Source organism: Rattus norvegicus, chromosome 2 (genome assembly GCF_021556685.1).
Source record: "Rattus norvegicus strain SHRSP/BbbUtx chromosome 2, alternate assembly SHRSP_T2T, whole genome shotgun sequence".
Classification (NCBI taxonomy): Eukaryota; Metazoa; Chordata; class Mammalia; order Rodentia; family Muridae; genus Rattus; species Rattus norvegicus.
The window spans coordinates 214,185,678-214,202,191 of NC_141535.1; positions in this window are offsets into that span (position 1 = coordinate 214,185,678).

Consider the following 16,514-nt stretch of genomic DNA (forward strand, 5'->3'; position numbering starts at 1 on the left):
TTAGACTTTCATTAATTGAGTCATAAAGTCATAAATAAATTATGTCAGTGGTAAAATTCAATTTTCCTGTTTGCCATTTGTCTTTGATTTTTATGGAATTTTTGAGAAAATATAAAATATTTATGCATCAAAACTATCTTTTAAGTGTGAATATTTTCATACAAAATAAAAAATTATGACTTATTTTAATACTTTTAGAATAGTCTTGCATTCAAATCTCTGATGCATTTGTGTTTTCTTTTGTGTAAGGGAAAAGTTAGAAATGAATGATTTTCATATGTGTATTATGAATTATCTGTTAAAAATCTTACCTTCCAATACTTGATTGAAAGTTATCACAATCAATTTCTGTGTATATTATATCTAATTATGGATTTTTTAGTTTTGCATAAACAGAGTAATTCTTCAAGGCAGAAAACATTATGACTAAGATCCCATAGTGACTGTTTCTCCTTAGACACACTAATTAGAACAGCTTTCCAAACAACAAACTCCCTTCACAGCAGCTAAGGAGTGAAGGCAAGGCCGTAGCATTTGGCTTTTTGATAGTGAGAAAAGATTACATAAACAAGGAGAGAAAGCAAAGTTTCCTGCTCATCCTCCTTCCACCTCCAAGTCTCCTAGAGAGACATGCCTACAACTTATGGGAGTGGCAAGAGTGAAAAACAGCCTTGGACTTGAGACTGTATCAGGCCTGCCTCTTATGGAAGGCAGGCAGACCTACAGATACTTCTCTAGTCTATCCCTTAAGAAATAGAAAGCTGGTTTTTTTAAAGCTCAATTCCAAGAGCATTGTTCAATAGCAGAGGCAACCCAAAGTCCCTATACTGAAGCCAATTAGAAATAGAGTCTCCTGATTCAACACTTCATCATATTGTGATATATATGCTTTTGAGCCTACATAAATTATAGCCTATAGTGGACTTGGGGGGTACTCTTCTAGAGGGTCTTTTTTCCCTCTCTTTTCTTTTATTGCATATTTTCTTTATTCACATTTCAAATGTTATCCTCTTTCCCAGTTTCCCCTCCAGAAACTCCCTATCACATTCCCCTTCTCCCTGACCCACCAATGCAATCCTTCCTGTCTCCCCACCCTGGCATTACTTTTCATGTGGCATTGAGCCTTCACAGGACTAAGGGGCTCTCCTCCCATTGATGCCCAACAAGGCCATCCTCTGCTACATAGGCAGCTGGAGCCATGGACCGTCCATGTGTACTGTTTGGTTGGAGGTTTAGTCCCTGGGAGCTCTGGGGGTTCTGATTGGTTGATATTGTTTTTCTTCCTATAAGGTTGCAAACCTATTCAGCTCTTTCACTTCTTTCTGTAACTTTTTCATTGAGGATGCTGTTCTCATTCCAATGGTTGGCTGCTAGCATCTGCCTTCATATTTGTCAGACTCTGGCAGAGCCTCTTAGGAGACAGTTATATCAGGCTCCTGTCAGCATGCACTTCTTGGCATCTGCAATAGTGTTTGGTTTTGGGATGGATTCCCCAGGTGGGACAGTCTCTGGATGGCCTTTCCTTCAGTCTCTGCTCCATATTTTGTCTCTGTATTTCCTCCTGTGAGTATTTTGTTCTCCCTTCTAAGAAGGACTGAAGCATCCACACTTTGGTCTTCCTTCTTAAGTTTCATGTGGTCTGTGAATTGTATCTTGGGTATTCCGAGCTTTTAGGCTAATAACCACTTATCATTGAGTTCATACCATTTGTGTTCTTTGTGATTGGGTTATCTCACGTGGGATGATATTTTCTAGTTCCATTCGTTTGTCTAAGAATTTCATGCAATCATCATTTTTAATAGCTGAGTAGTACTCTATTGTGTAAATGTACCACATTTTCTGTATCCATTCCTTTGTTGAGGGACATCTGGGTTTCTTTCAGCTTCTGGCTATTATAAATGAGGCTGCTATGAACATAGTGGATCATGTGTCCTTGTTATATGTTGGAGTATCTTTTGGGTATATGCCCAGGAGTGGTATAGCTAGGTCCTCAGGTAGTACTATGTCAAATTTTCTGAGGAATTGTCAGACAGATTTCCAGAGTGGTTGTCCCACTAACAATGTGTTCCTTTTTCCACAACTTTGCCAGCATCTGCTGTCACCTGAGTTTTTGAACTTAGTCATTCTGACTGGTCTGAGATTGAATCTCAGGGTTGTTTTGATTTGCATTTCCCTAATGACTTAGGATATTGAACATTTCTTTAGGTGCTTCTCAGCCATTCGATATTCCTCAGTTGAGAATTCTTTGTTTAGCTCTGTACCCCATTTTTAATAGGGTTATTCGGCTCTCTGTAGTCTAACTTTTTGAGTTCTTGGATATATTGGATATTAGTCCTCTATCAGATGTAGTATCTTTTTCCAGTCTGTTGGTTGCCATTTTATCTTATTGATAGTGTCCATTGCTTACAGAATCTTTGCAATTTTATGAGGTCCCATTTGTTGATTCTTAATCATAGAGCATAAGCCATTGGTGTTCTGGTCAGGAAACATTCCTCTGTGCCCATGTGTTTGAGGTTCAGATTGAGGTCAGGCATGGTAATTCTCACAGAAGTTCTTTTATAGTTGAGAATAGTTTTTGCTATTCTGGGTTTTTTGGTTATTCCAAAAGAATTTGCAAATTACTCTTTCTAACTCTATGAAGAATTGAGTGGGAATTTTGATCAGGATCGCACTGAATCTGTAGATTGCTTTTGTCAGGCATGATGGCCATTTTTACTATATTGATCCTGCCAATATGTGAGCATAGGAGATCTTTCCATCTTCTGAGATCTTTGATTTCTTTCTTCAGGAACTTGAAGTTCACATCATATCATTCACTTGCTTGGCTAGTGTCATACCAAGGTATTTTATATTGTTTGTGACTTTTGTGAAGGGTGTCATTTCCCTAATTCATTTCTCAGCCTGTGTATCCTTTGAGTAGAGGAAGGCTGCTGATTTGTTTCAGTTAATTTTATAACCTTACACTTTGCTGAAGTTGTTTATTAGGTTTAGGAGTTCTCTGGTAGAATTTTTGGGGTTACATATGTATACTACCATATCATCTGCAAATAGTAATATTTTGATTTCTTCCTTTCCAATTTGTTTCCTTTGACCTCTTTTTGTGTTCTAATTGTTCTGACCAGGACTTGGAGTACTGTATTGAATAGGAAGGGAGAGAGTGGGCAGCCTTGTCTAGTCCCTGATTTTAGTGAAATTGCTTCAAGTTTATCTCTGTTTAATTTCATGTTGGCTATTGGTTTGCTGTATTTTGCTTTTCCTATATTCAAGGTATGAGCCTTGAGTTCCTGAATTCCCAAGACTTTTACCATGAAGGGTTGTTGAATTTTGTCTTTCTCAGCATTTAATGAAATGATCATGTAGTTTTTTTCTTTGAGTTTGTTTACATAGTGGATTATGTTGATGGATTTCCATTTATTGAACCATTCATGCATCCCTGGAATGAAGCCTACTTGATTGTGATGGTTGATCATTTTGATGTGTTCTTGGATTAGGTTTGCAAGAATTTTAGTGAGTATTTTTACATCGATATTCATGAGGGGAATTGGGAATTGGTCTGAAGTTCTCTTTCTTTGTTGGGTCTTTGTGTGGTTTAGGTATAAGTGTAATTGTGGCTTCATAGAACTAATTGAGTAGTGTTCTTTCTGTTTCTATTTTGTGGAAGAGTTTGAAGAGTATTGTTATTATGTTTTCTGTGAAGGTCTGATAGAATTTTTCCATCCTTTTACTCTGGGATAGTACCTGTCTTTGTCACTGAAGTATGTTTCCTGTATGCAGCAAATGCTGGGTCCTATTTACATATCCAGTCAGTTAGTTTATGTCTTGTAATGGGGTGGGGGATTGAGTCCATTGATAAGGAAAAGTGATTCTTGCCTCCTGTTATTTTGGTTGTTATAGGTAGAATTATATTTTTGTGGCTATCTTCTTTTGGGTTATTTGAAATAAGATTATTTTCTTAATTTTTTTAGGTTGTAGTTTCCCTCTTTGTGTTGGAGTTTTCCAATAATTAGCACTTGTAGGACTAGATTTGAAGAAAGATATTTTGTAAATTTTGTTTTGTCCTGGAATATCTTGGTTTCTCCATCTATGGTAATTGGGAGTTTTGCTGAGCATGGTAGCCTGGGCTGGCATTTGTGTTCTCTTAAGGGTCTGTATGACATCTGCCTAGGATCTTCTGGATCTCATAGTCTCTGGTGAGACGTCTGGTGTAATTCTGATAGTTCTGCCTTTATATATTACTTGACCCTTTTCTCTTACTGCTTTTAATATTCTTTCTTTGTTTTGTGCATTTGGTGATCTGTTCTGGTCCAGTCTATTTGGAGTTCCATAGGCTTCTTGTATGCTCATAGACATCTCTTTAGGTTAGGGAAATTTTCTTCTTTAATTTTCTTGGTATTTACTGGCCCTTTAAGGTGAGAGTCTTTGATCTCTTCTATATCTATTATCCTTAGGTTTGGTCTTCTCATTGTGTCCTGGATTTCCCAGATGTTTGTGGTTAGTGTATTTTTGCTTTTTGAATTTTCTTTGACTGTTATGTCAATGTTTTCTATGGTATCTCTGTCCCTGAGATTTTCTCTTCTGTCTCTTGTATTCTGTTGTTGATACTTGCATCTATGATTCCTGAACTTACCTAAGTTTTCTATCTCCAGGGTTGTCTCCCTCTGTGATTTCTTTATTGTTTCTATTTCCATTTTTAGTTCCTGAAAGGTTTTGTTCAATTCCTTCACCTGTTTGGTTGTGTTTTCTTCCAATTTTTTAATGGATTTTTGTGTTTTCTCTTTAAGGGCTTGTGCCTGTTTACCTGTGTTCTCCTGTATGTTTTTAAGGGAGTTATTTATGTCCTTCTTTAAGTCCTCTATCATCATCATGAGATGTGATTTAAATCTGAATCTTGCTTTTCTGGTGTGGTGGCGTATCCAAGACTTGTTGTAGTGGGAGAATTGGGCTCTCATGATGCCAAGTAAGCTTGGTTTCTGTTGCTTATTTATGTTCTTGTACTTGCCTCTCTATGTCTGGTTATCTCTAATGTTATCTGACTGGAGCCTGTCCTTCCCGTGATCCTGGTTCTGTCAGAACTCCTCAGAGTCCAGCTGTCTCTGTGATCCTGTGATTCTCAGATCCTGAGATCCTGGGTGTGTCAGAGCTCCTGGGAGTGAAGCTGCCTCTGGGATTCTGAAGTCCTGGTGTTACCAACCTCCTGAGGTCCTATTGTGTCAGAGCTCTTGGGAGTCAAGCTTTCTCAGGGTATTGCAGCAGTGGTTGGGGAGCCAGAGCCCTGGGTTTGCTCTGCTTAGCGGGTGCAAGTTGGAAGGAACCTGTGCCTCTGGCTGGGCATGGATTTGTGTTTCCTTGGCTCCTGTAGGGGTCCCTGTTATGCTGGGTGTTGGGAAAAACATTGTGGCCTCAACTGTGATCTCGAGTGTATCAGAACTCCAGTGTTCCTGGTTGTGTCTGATCTCCTGGGAGTTGGGCTCCCTCTGGGTGTTTTACGCATGGGTGCAAAGTCAGCACCCAAGGTCTGCTCCGGGTGCAGGATCAAACTGGAAGGAACCTGTGGTACTGGCCGGACGGAGGTCCCAGTTACTCTGGGTGTTGGGACAGTTGTGGCCTCCTCCCCTGTGATCCTGGGTGTGTTAGAGCACCTGGGAGTCAGCATTGCTCTGGGTATTGTGGGAATGGGTGCAGAGCCAACACCCAAGGTTCCAGGCATTCTTAAGCCTTAATGAATGTAATGACAAGCTTAGGGTCGGCAACTTGGAGAAGTCATGGAGTCAGTGACAGTAAAATTGGCTTATGTTATGTTCCTCCAGGAATGAGCTAGATCTCAGTGTGCATGATTTATTTGAGTGTAGCCGTTTTGTAATTTCATAATGTTAAATAATTTTTAATGTTAGACCTTTCAAAATCTGTACAGATACAAATAAACATAGTTCTTACTCTAATATATTTTATTTACATTAGGAACAAATTATTGATGAAATAAGGAGTCAAGGTTTCATGATCTTACTGAGAGCAATGTTTGCATAAACACCTAATATGTACAGGATGCTCCAAAAATCGTGTAAAGCATTCCAGCTTGGGATGATTCCCAATCAGTCTAGAAAAATTTTCATATACAATAAGTGTTCCAGTTTGTTTTCTCTTGCTATGATAAATAATATGATCAAACAAACTTGGGTCAAAAGCCAACATTATTTATTTCATCTTATAGGGTATAGTCGATCATTGAGGGGAGTCAAGGCAAAAATTCAAGGCAGGACTTTAAAGCAGATTCTGAGGATTCTGGCTTAGCAGGTTGCTCAACTACCCTTTCTGTACAAGACAGACTCCCCTGCCCTTAGATGGACTGCCACAGTACATCTCTGGTCCTGTCATCCTGTCATCCTGTCATCCTGCCTTCCACTCTGTTCTTGTCCCTTGCTGGATGGAGGGTACAGATGTTGCTCCCTCTTTACTGTCACACGTAGTCATCAAGAGTGTGGAATGTGGTAGGTGAGGAAGGTACATGTAAATATTATTCAGCTTTAATTTAACATGAACCTAAATATAAACAGCCATGTATTGGCTGGTCACTCGTTCCAGAAGTCTTCTTATAGCCTCACTACTTATCCTTTAATTACCATCTCCCTGTGCATTTCCTATTGCTTTAATAGTCTGTCCAGTGTCTTTAAAAAAATATTGTTCTGTTCCTGGGCTCCCACACTTGCTTTATTTCTTCCCATGCTTTATTTTTCACTTACAACATAGGGCTCACAGAATAATATTCATTCTGTTTAGGTTATTTATTGGCAAGATGTGCTGCTTCTCCATTAAAGTTTGAGGGGAGGATACCCAAAGATTAACAAGAGAGGATGGATTTACCAGATGGACTTTCTGTAAGGAAAGGAAACTAACATTCATCCTGAAGCTTCTTGAGTTCTGCCCTTCAGGTTTGCTTCCTCAGAACCCTGAAGAAACAGCTAGCATGATGGTCCCTTGCTTTGCAAAGACTCTTGGTTTGCATATAGTGCAATCCTAGTCTACTCCCTTAAGAAGGTATTATTCTGATTGCTGCCCTGTGGGTGTTAAATGCCCAAGGTATGAAAGCTATGGAACCCTTTGATCTCCAGTTATTAGATATGAGCTGTGTTCTAACAATTAAAACTAAAAGTATATTAGTTTGAAATAGTTCAGTGGTTTAAAGTGGAGGGCGACTGTGTTGTTGGTCAGAAGAAAAGTCAAATGGATTGTTTAGTAATTCTGCACACTTCCTTTGGGAAGATTATTCAAATCCACCCACACAATACATGGGTTTTTCTGTCATGATTAGTTCACAGAATTCAGTGAAAAGGCATGTCTCCTTCTGCTCCAATGGGAGTCTAGCCACTGCTTATGCAAATGACAGCTCTCACTCAGGGGGTCAAAAAGAAACCCTACACAATTGCATAAGTAGCTATAAATCCTTCCTCAAGCCTTCGCCTTTCCTATTCAGGACTCAGTTCAACACCGAGTGACTGACCCTTTGCATGCTAAGGAGCAAAGCATAGGCAAATAGTATGCAAAATGTAATTTTGCAAAGGGAGGAGCATGAAACCAGAGGACAGGGGCACTCAGTCTAGGAGGTGGTCTTGTTTTAGTTTTTTCAATGATGGAAGCCTAAGAATAAAATCTATTTGACAGTCTGTCCTTCCTTTAAAAAAAAGGAAAAAGAAAAGAAAAAGTAAAGGCGTCACCCTCCCATGCTCAGTTTCTTCAGTGTTTTCAGCCAGCTTGGAGTCAACTCTTTTTAGCATTGTAAGGTTTATCAGTTGAGGTACTATGGCCAGCCCTATAGAAACCACGTTGGAAAAGTAAGATTGTTGTCTTTCTCCTTTGGTGTGTTCTGCATGCTTCTCTTACATTTCCATCCAGTAGTCCGGTGGTCAAGTCAACAGTGTACCATGGTAAGTCAGCCTCGGGAATCCATCCTGTACCACAATGACAGGATGGTTCTATCCCCTGAACGCTAAGTCATTTCATTGCCTAATGCTACCCTGTGCTATGAGGATTCAGTGTTTTCCCCTTTATTAGATCAGAGGACGGGAGGCACAAAAGAACAATAAGGAATGCAAAACTCACCAATTTATTTACGTAACAGTGAAAGCAGTGTTGGCTTTTTGGAAAGAGGAGAGACTTTAAGAACAGCAGAGTAAAAATGATGTTTATTTCATGAAGGAAAAAAAAAGGTCTGGTAGAGAAAACTGAACAACAAGACAGCAGAAGCATGCTGAAAAGAGAGTAGTTGAATAGAAGTCTGACATTTAAACCTAGGCCCCTAATGGTGCCCATGGCAACTCATCTGACAACTTGGTTAACAACAACAAAAATTCTATTCTTTGCTTTCAAGGATAATCCTTGCTCTTTATTTTTAATTCCTGGGAACCATGACATTTTTTTCTTCTTCTTCACAGAAGACTCTCTTTAGGCACAATAAATAATAGAGGGTCGATGTTGTTAAGACAACTAGCTGGGAAATTTGATCTTCCCTGGATGCAATTTTCACGCACTGAGAGGCAGCCCGACACTATGTGAGCTGGATGCTGAAGAGCATGAGAAAGGTTCCGGGTGTAAACCTTGCCTTTCTGCTCCTTTGCAGCTCTCAGGTTCAGTACGGCCAGTAGTGATCATTTCATTGCTGGAATATCTGTATTACTGCCATCTATGGGGCTCGGATTAAAAGAGTACATCTTCCCTGAAGCCATGACTTTACGTCATTGTTTCAAATAGCATTCTCATGTGAAGAATTATTTCTCCTGAGCTATCTGCCAAGGCCAGAGTGTGGCTCCAATATCAGAGATAATGCCATTGCTGCCCAAGCAGTGTGGCCATGTGACTTGGGGACATCTCTTTTCAGGAAAACACTGCTGATATTGCCTGGTGCCAACAGGCCTTCCTGATATTTCATACACACTTAGCTCAAGCTTCTTTCTTCCTTTCTTTTCTCTATTTTTTTCTTTAAAGTGAAAGTGAAGGGCTGGAGGGATGTTCAGTGGTTAGAGCATTGGCTGCTTTTCTGCAGGTCTTGAGCTGGATTCCCAGCATCCATATGGTGGCTCACACTCATGTGTAATTCCAGTTCTAGGAGATCATACGCCCTCTTCAGACATCCAAGAGCACTAGACGTGTGGTTCACAAACATCTATGCAGACAAAACATCCATACACATAAAACAAATTGGCAACTGAGAAGAAATAGTACATTTCCAATGTTCTATTTTAAACTAACATTAATTTCAGGCATTCCAGGGCACATTTAAACTCTGTTGTTTTGCCTGCAAGACAGAAATACTCATTCAGCAAAGTCACCCGGCTCAAGAATAAAGCTCCTCTTTTGTGTTTCAGAGAGAATGTTTCAAGAATATTCGATAGGTTATTTCTCTGGGAAGAGCTGGTTGTTTCACTGCTGTCCAGGTTGTGGGACAGAAGTTGTCCTGATGTGGCCAGGAAGAGACAGGTCATCAGTCTAGGGACTAAACTTCTCCCTGGTTTCTTTACCATCTAACGGTTAGTTCTCTGCTGATGGAGAAATGATCCAATTCAAGCCAGATTAGATTGCATTAAAGGCAGGTTTATTGGGAAGCTGCTCTCAAGTGAGAGACTTCACTGGCCCCTAGGGGAGAGAAAGGGGGAGAAGGAAGGGAAAGAGAAGGAAGAGGGAGAGGAAGAAGGGCAGGAGCAGGAGGAAGTGAAGGAGGAAGAAGAGGAGGAAGAGAAGGGGAGGGAGGAAGAGGGGGGAGAGAGACAGAGAGACAGAGAGACAGAGAGACAGAGAGGGGGAGGAAAGGGGAGAAGAAGAGGAGGGGAGAGAGGGAGGGAGGAAGGGAAGGAGAGAGAGAGAGAGAGAGAGAGAGAGAGAGAGAGAGAGAGAGAGAGCAGGTACACAAAATGTCTGGATTACATATGGAGATGCCTCTGGAGAAGGACTGGAAAGTTCAAGGTTGAGGGGAGGGTGTGACAGGTAGGGACTGAGGAACACTGGGAGAGCCAGGAGGACAGGTCTGCTTTGAGATGTAAGCTATGCACCTCGGTCTCTTGTTCAGGAGTCCAAAACCAAACAACATTTTTTTTTTGGTTCTTTTTTTCAGAGCTGGGGACCGAACCCAGGGCCTTGCGCTTCCTAGGTAAGCGCTCTACCAAACAACATTTTTAATCTAAGAACCTTCAGGCTGTCCATAAAATCCCAGAGTTTTGAGATTATTTCTTGAGAGGAGTAATAATAGCAATGAGGATAATTGAACATTTTATTCTATGCCAGGCTCGTTTATATGCTATTATTCTCTTAATAGACACATAATGTAATACTTTGCACACATCTTAGGCTAGAGATGAGAGTCCCTCTACAAGTGTTTTTGGTTTTTGCTCGTTAATCTGACGTCACCTTCGCTAGAGGTGCTGTTGACACCACCGTTCCTCCATGATACTTTTTATCCTCAGATTGTAAAATAAAGGAGACCCTTCCTTAAGTTGGTTGACTCTGGTATTTTGCCAAGGTGATAGAAAAATAACTAATATGGCAATGGAGCTGCCACTCAAACCCATGCTCATTTCAAACCTAATCCTTACTATAGCTCTTTCCTGCCTCATCTAAGGTTTTGGAATCTACACATATTTCTTCTCCTTAATGAGTGAATTATAGCAGGCATTTGCTCATTTATTTATGTATTTTTTATTTTATTTTCCTCTACTTTTCTGGTTGTTGGTAGTAAAGATTATCATAATTTATTTCAGAGAGTGGGATGGAAGAAATAGAAAAGAGGAGAATCTAGATTTTTTTTTTCAGTTCCTGCTCAAAAAAGCACGCCCAAACAGGATGCATAAAAAAGGTTCCCTCAGGAAAACATCTGCCACTGACTTGCCTCTGAATTTCCTGGCAGCTAGGGTGACAATAAACTGCTTTGCACAACTGAGAGCAGAACTGGTGTCTTGTCATGACAGCTTGACTGCTGCCAACGAGCTTGCTTTAATGCTTACGTAAATATATATAATATATATGTATATTATATATATTATATCATAATTGGAAACTAGGCTTGCAATAGCTATGGACTGTGTTGCTTGGCTGGTCTATGCTGACATTTTTATTCCTCCTCTAATATGACCAGTAATGCCTCTTTTATTGGCTTGTTTGTCACTACCAGAGTCTCATGGTCATCTGCATGCTGTCCCATCTAATATCTCTTCCCTTCAGTGTGGTAGGCCTTTTCTGTGGAAGATTTTAATATGTAGCCTTACTTTCAGTACTGCTCCCTCTCACAACTTTCTCTCCAGGTATTATCAGGGTCATTCTGGTAACCCTAAACAAGGTATTTTATATTGAATTATGTATCAAGTATAGTCAGATCCTCTTTTTATCCATATATAATTTTCAAAACATTCATTTGTTAGAAAAATTTATATATAAATGAATGTTTCTTAAAGGATTATTTTACAGTGTTGTTTAAATTCTCCTTATGCTATAAATTATACAGAGACAGCAAGATGAAAAGAACAAAACTTCTCTAATTAAGGTCACCATGAAAAAGGGTTTAACTCTAGAGTCACTTGTAGAATCTTGTAGATTTTTCCCAATTTGAGCCTCATAGTGTCCCTGCTGCACAGCCACTGGATGCCTCTTGCTTTGAGAACCATGTTTCCCATGAAAGCAGTTATTTATTTTCAACTCTGGCACTTCAGTCAGTTCCTGGTGTAGTTCTTCTGCTGTGTTCTGTTGAAATGGGATCTTTAAATCTAACCATCTTCTCAGGCATTGCTTCCAGACTGTCACTGTCTTACAGCTGGCTACTTCTCAGCCAGGTTCCCCTTCACCAGACGGAGTTGAGTCAGGATACATGCACTCTCTAAACATGAAGAATTGATAAGCTAGGTTCTATAACAAGTTCAGGGAAGCAAGGGTGTGCAATTCTGGAGTGGTAGTTTTTAAGAATCATATCGACTCCAGATAGACATTGCAGTGTTGTTGCTAGAGTTCTCCCACCTAGTAATTCCCACCACGACTTATCAGCTCCAGCACTCCAGGAAACCTGATGAAACCTTAAGTCTCAGCTTTCCTTTGGTGATGTCTAAACAGCGTCTACTGCGAGTACTGACAACATAACCAGTTACATACATTTTTTTTTGAGTAACTTTTGCGTTCAGAAATTTTTTTTTATAAATGTCACTCATTACATGTTGCAGCTCAAAGTTCTTAAAAATTAACATTTGTTTTTTTCTCTGACAAGAAAAGAGTCCTTCTTTCAACATATCCTTAAATTGTAATGTGTCTCTTATGTATCAGGAAGTTAAACTGAGTGAATTATAAGCCTTGAGGTTGAATAAAAGAGAAACTAGATAAACCATCTTTGTTTATTTACAGTTTCCAGTAATTAAGCACGGAAGCTGAACAACTAACAAATGCTTCCTCCTCCTCCTCTCCCTCCTCCTCCCCTTCCTCCTCCCTGCCCCCTCCTCCTCTGCCCTCCTCCCCCTCCTCCTCCCTCTTTTTTCCTTTCTTTGCTAAAGGAGTCACCTACTCATGAGTTAAAACTACTGCCCTTGAAACCCATTGCTTTCCCTCCTTGTTTTGTAGCTAAATAATTAGCTCTAGGATTATCTTAGTAGAATGGATTTTTAAATGAGTAACTATCAAGTTATAAAATCAGGAACTTTGGTGACCTTCATAAAACAGCGGCATGTACATCCGAAAATCCCACTCCCCTAGAATTTTTGCACAATTAACCGGATGCCTCATTCCGCTGTGACTAAACTATATCTCCATCAAACTCCTGTATAAACATCCTGTCTATAAGCCTGAGCAAAATGGCTTCCGATATGGTGACGCTTTGCTAACTACCACAGTTTGTTTCTATTGGAACACCATGACCAAAAGCAATTGGGAAGGAAGAGGCTTATTTCAGTTTACCATTCGTATCACAGCTCATTATGGAAGGGTCAAACTCAAGGCAGAAACGTAGAGGCAGAGCTAAGGCAGCGATCATGGAAGAACAATTTACTGGCTTCCTTGGCTTAGCTTCTTTCTTTCTTTCTTTCTTTCTTTCTTTCTTTCTTTCTTTCTTTCTTTCTTTCTTTCTTTCTTTCTTTCTTTCTTTCTTTCTTTCTTTCTCTCTCTCTCTCTCTCTCTCTCTTTCTTTCTTTCTTTTTTTTCTTTTTTTCTTTATTAACTTGAGTGTTTCTTATTTATATTCCGATTGTTATTCCCTTTCCAGGTTTCCGGGTCAACATCCCCCTAAACCCCTCCCCCTCCCCTTCTATATGGATGTTCTCCTCCCCATCCTCCCCCCATTACCGCCCTCCCCCCAACAATCCCGTTCACTGGGGGTTCAGTCTTGGCAGGACCAAGGGCTTCCCCTTCCACTGGTGCCCTTACTAGGCTATTCATTGCTACCTATGAGGTTGGAGCCCAGGGTCTATGAGGTTGGAGCCCAGGGTCACTCCTAGTCCTGGAAGCTCTGGTTGGTTGGCATTGTTGTTCATACGGGGTCTCAAACCACTTCAAGCTCTTTCAGTCCTTTCTCTGATTCCTTCAGCGGTCCCGTCCTCAGTTCAGTGGTTTGCTTAGCTGCTTTCTTATACACCTCAGGACCACCGCGGGAGTATTGCTCACAGAGAGCTGAGAAAATGCACCACACCGCGAGCTAGCTTGCCTATAGTCTACTCTGATGGGGAATTTTCTCAATAGCGATTCGATTCTCTCTTCCCAGTTGATTTTAGCTTGTGTCAAGTTGGCAAGAAGCAACTAACTTTCCTGACACTGTGTTTTTCCAGTTACCAGCTTCACAGATGCATATGAACAGGGCATTTGCAACAACGAGATTACCACTGTGGTTATTTATTTAAATTATAGACTTGCACTGAAGTGCAACTGGTGATCAACTCAGGGGTTAAGCTGGAGATTAAATGACATCTAGGATTCTCTGACTCTCACAGTGTGATGTATGCAAATTCTTTTAGTGATTATGCTCACAGTAGAATTTTCAGTACTTGGTCCGTCTCTCACTTGAAATGAATTTTGTGAGAAACGGAAGAATTGTTTCTCACTCGAATTTGTTAAATTCTTCTAAATATATCTTCTTCTTCTTTTTTTTACAATGTTTTTAAATTTAACCTTCTTATCTTCAATATTTTCTTAGCTCATTTTCATTTTGAAACACTTGAAAAAAGATGAAAACATTGTTTCTGCCGGTCTCTATGCATAAGTTGTTTTAACATAAGTTTTGGTCTGAGCAGCACTTCCGATTTATGTACTGAACTTGCTGAGGCTTATGATGACTTCCTGTGACTACAGTCACATGTGGACATCTTAGTTAAGACTGTGGGATGGAAGTTATCCTCAGGTAGCCATATGGCAGGATGTGGTAATGCGTTTTGGAACCTTCTAGCGCAGTTTATTGCTCAAGTTTGTCTTTTCTTTCCTATCTGAAGAGCCTCTCCACTTTGATCTTTCCTCTCTGTCATCTCTATGGCTTCAGGGATGGAAATGCACCCGCAGGCAGTATCAGAATGCATTTTGCCTGAAAAGTATTCAGAAACGTTTTCAAGAATCTACTAAGGAAGTCAAGAAGAAGGGCATTAAAGACATGAGGCCCTCTAAGCCTCAAAGATAAAGATCGTCATACTGCTGTTTACTTTAATTCATTATTTTTGTTTTCTACTCAATCATCTAAATAAAATTTAAAGTGTAATGAATTTGTGTATTTTTATTAGCCAGCTCACACAAGCAACAATTTAAATTTTTTTGCTAGATTCTTCTCCCTCAACTTTTCCTGGTTTAGGCCCTAAAATATTTAAAAGTAAAAACTCTGTCATAATTTTATTCCTCCAAGCAGCTAAGTAGAAATTATTGCTCATATAGGCTTTTGCTACTATGGTTAGTGCTGTTATAAAATGCCCAAAGCTGTCTAACATTCTTTTATACCCTAATATAGCTTTTTAAATTAATGCGTTCAGCATGGTTGTGAAAAGACTATGCTATATTCTCAGATAACGAATGAAGACTATGAGGCTACACCATGCTAGGTGCATCACTGTTTAATGAGAAAGTTTTAGAGGGTCTGAAATTCTTCCATAGGGTAGGTACGGCTTTTTTGTTTTGTATTTATAATGTGACACTGGCAAAGGCAGCACGGCCAGTGTGAGATAAAGCCCGTGGAAAGAATGCAGTTCTATTTAAAGGTCAGAAGTAAGGAAGGATTTTCACAATCTTTTCCAAAAAGTTTCTATGTGTTATTTCAGGAGCCGGTTTGCAGAAAGATCTGGGTTTGATTTCCAGCACAAAATTATGGTGGAAGAAAGAAAAAAGAAAGAGGAAGTAAGTATAGAAAATGGGGGCGAAGAGTGTGCCTGGAGATAGGATTAATTATTTAGCTCTGAGCGTTGAGGGGAAGGAGGCTGTCTGGAGAAGGAGGGATCACAGCGTAGACCCAAGAATTGAAATTTTATGTCCTCTCCAGACACAGTTAGCACAAATAACTTCCAGTCAATACGGATGAAGTGACCAATGGACAGGAGAAAACAAGTGAAGTTTTGATTTCTCTCTTCTAGACGATGAGGAAGGGTGTGGCCAGATGGAGTGAGTCAAGCCTTTCTATTACTGAAGAAGGAGCTCTTCAGCCACCACGGCAGTCCAGGCCTGTCAGCAGCCGTTCAAGGTCATGGGCACTTCCTCGAGAGCAAGGATTTAAGGACATGTTCATCTGTTGAGCGTCTAAAGGAACAAATTTTGTACTGGGTGCTTCTTCCCCTCGATATTGAGTTTTTATCTCTTACATGTCCCTTTTGAGAGAAGTTGGGTGATTATCTAGTGTTTTTATTTTTCTGTTTACCATATATTTAGTTGGGATCAGCTGTCTTTTCTTGGCTTTTTATTTATTTCAAACTCTAATTAGGGCACTTGTAGTAAATTTATTAAAACTGGGATTAGTATAAAATCTGATTGTTGAGACTTTTTACAATTTTCTTATGATTCTCTCAGGGTTTTACTATTATACTAAAGTTTTTGGGATTGTTCCTCATTTTATAAATTTGAATGAGTCTATTATATGACTGAAATCTCATGAAATGCTAGAAAGTCTTGGTTTCATTGTATAAAACTGCCTCGTTTCTTTGCACTTCCCCACACTGTCCTTGTGGAACCAATTCAGATATAGCAGGCATAAAACTGTGACTCTTTGCTAGCATGGTCTGAATCAGGCTAAACTCAAAGGTTCAGTTACTGAAAAGGATGGTGAAGCACACAGGAGCTCCTCTCTTATTCTCATAGATTAAGAGCAATCAATAGTTTTCAACATTAAAAAACAAAAAGTGAAATGAAGGTGTCTGAGAGAGGATGAATTTAAAATATATTGTCTTGTATACATGTTTCTATAATGTTACCAAGCATACTCATCATTAAATGTTGCCATCTACAAAAGACATTTGTAGCTTTGGTCAGTTGAAACAAAAGTAGTTACATAAAGAAATGAAATTATATTCTAAATTACTACTTTTGATCAAAGGCCTATTTTC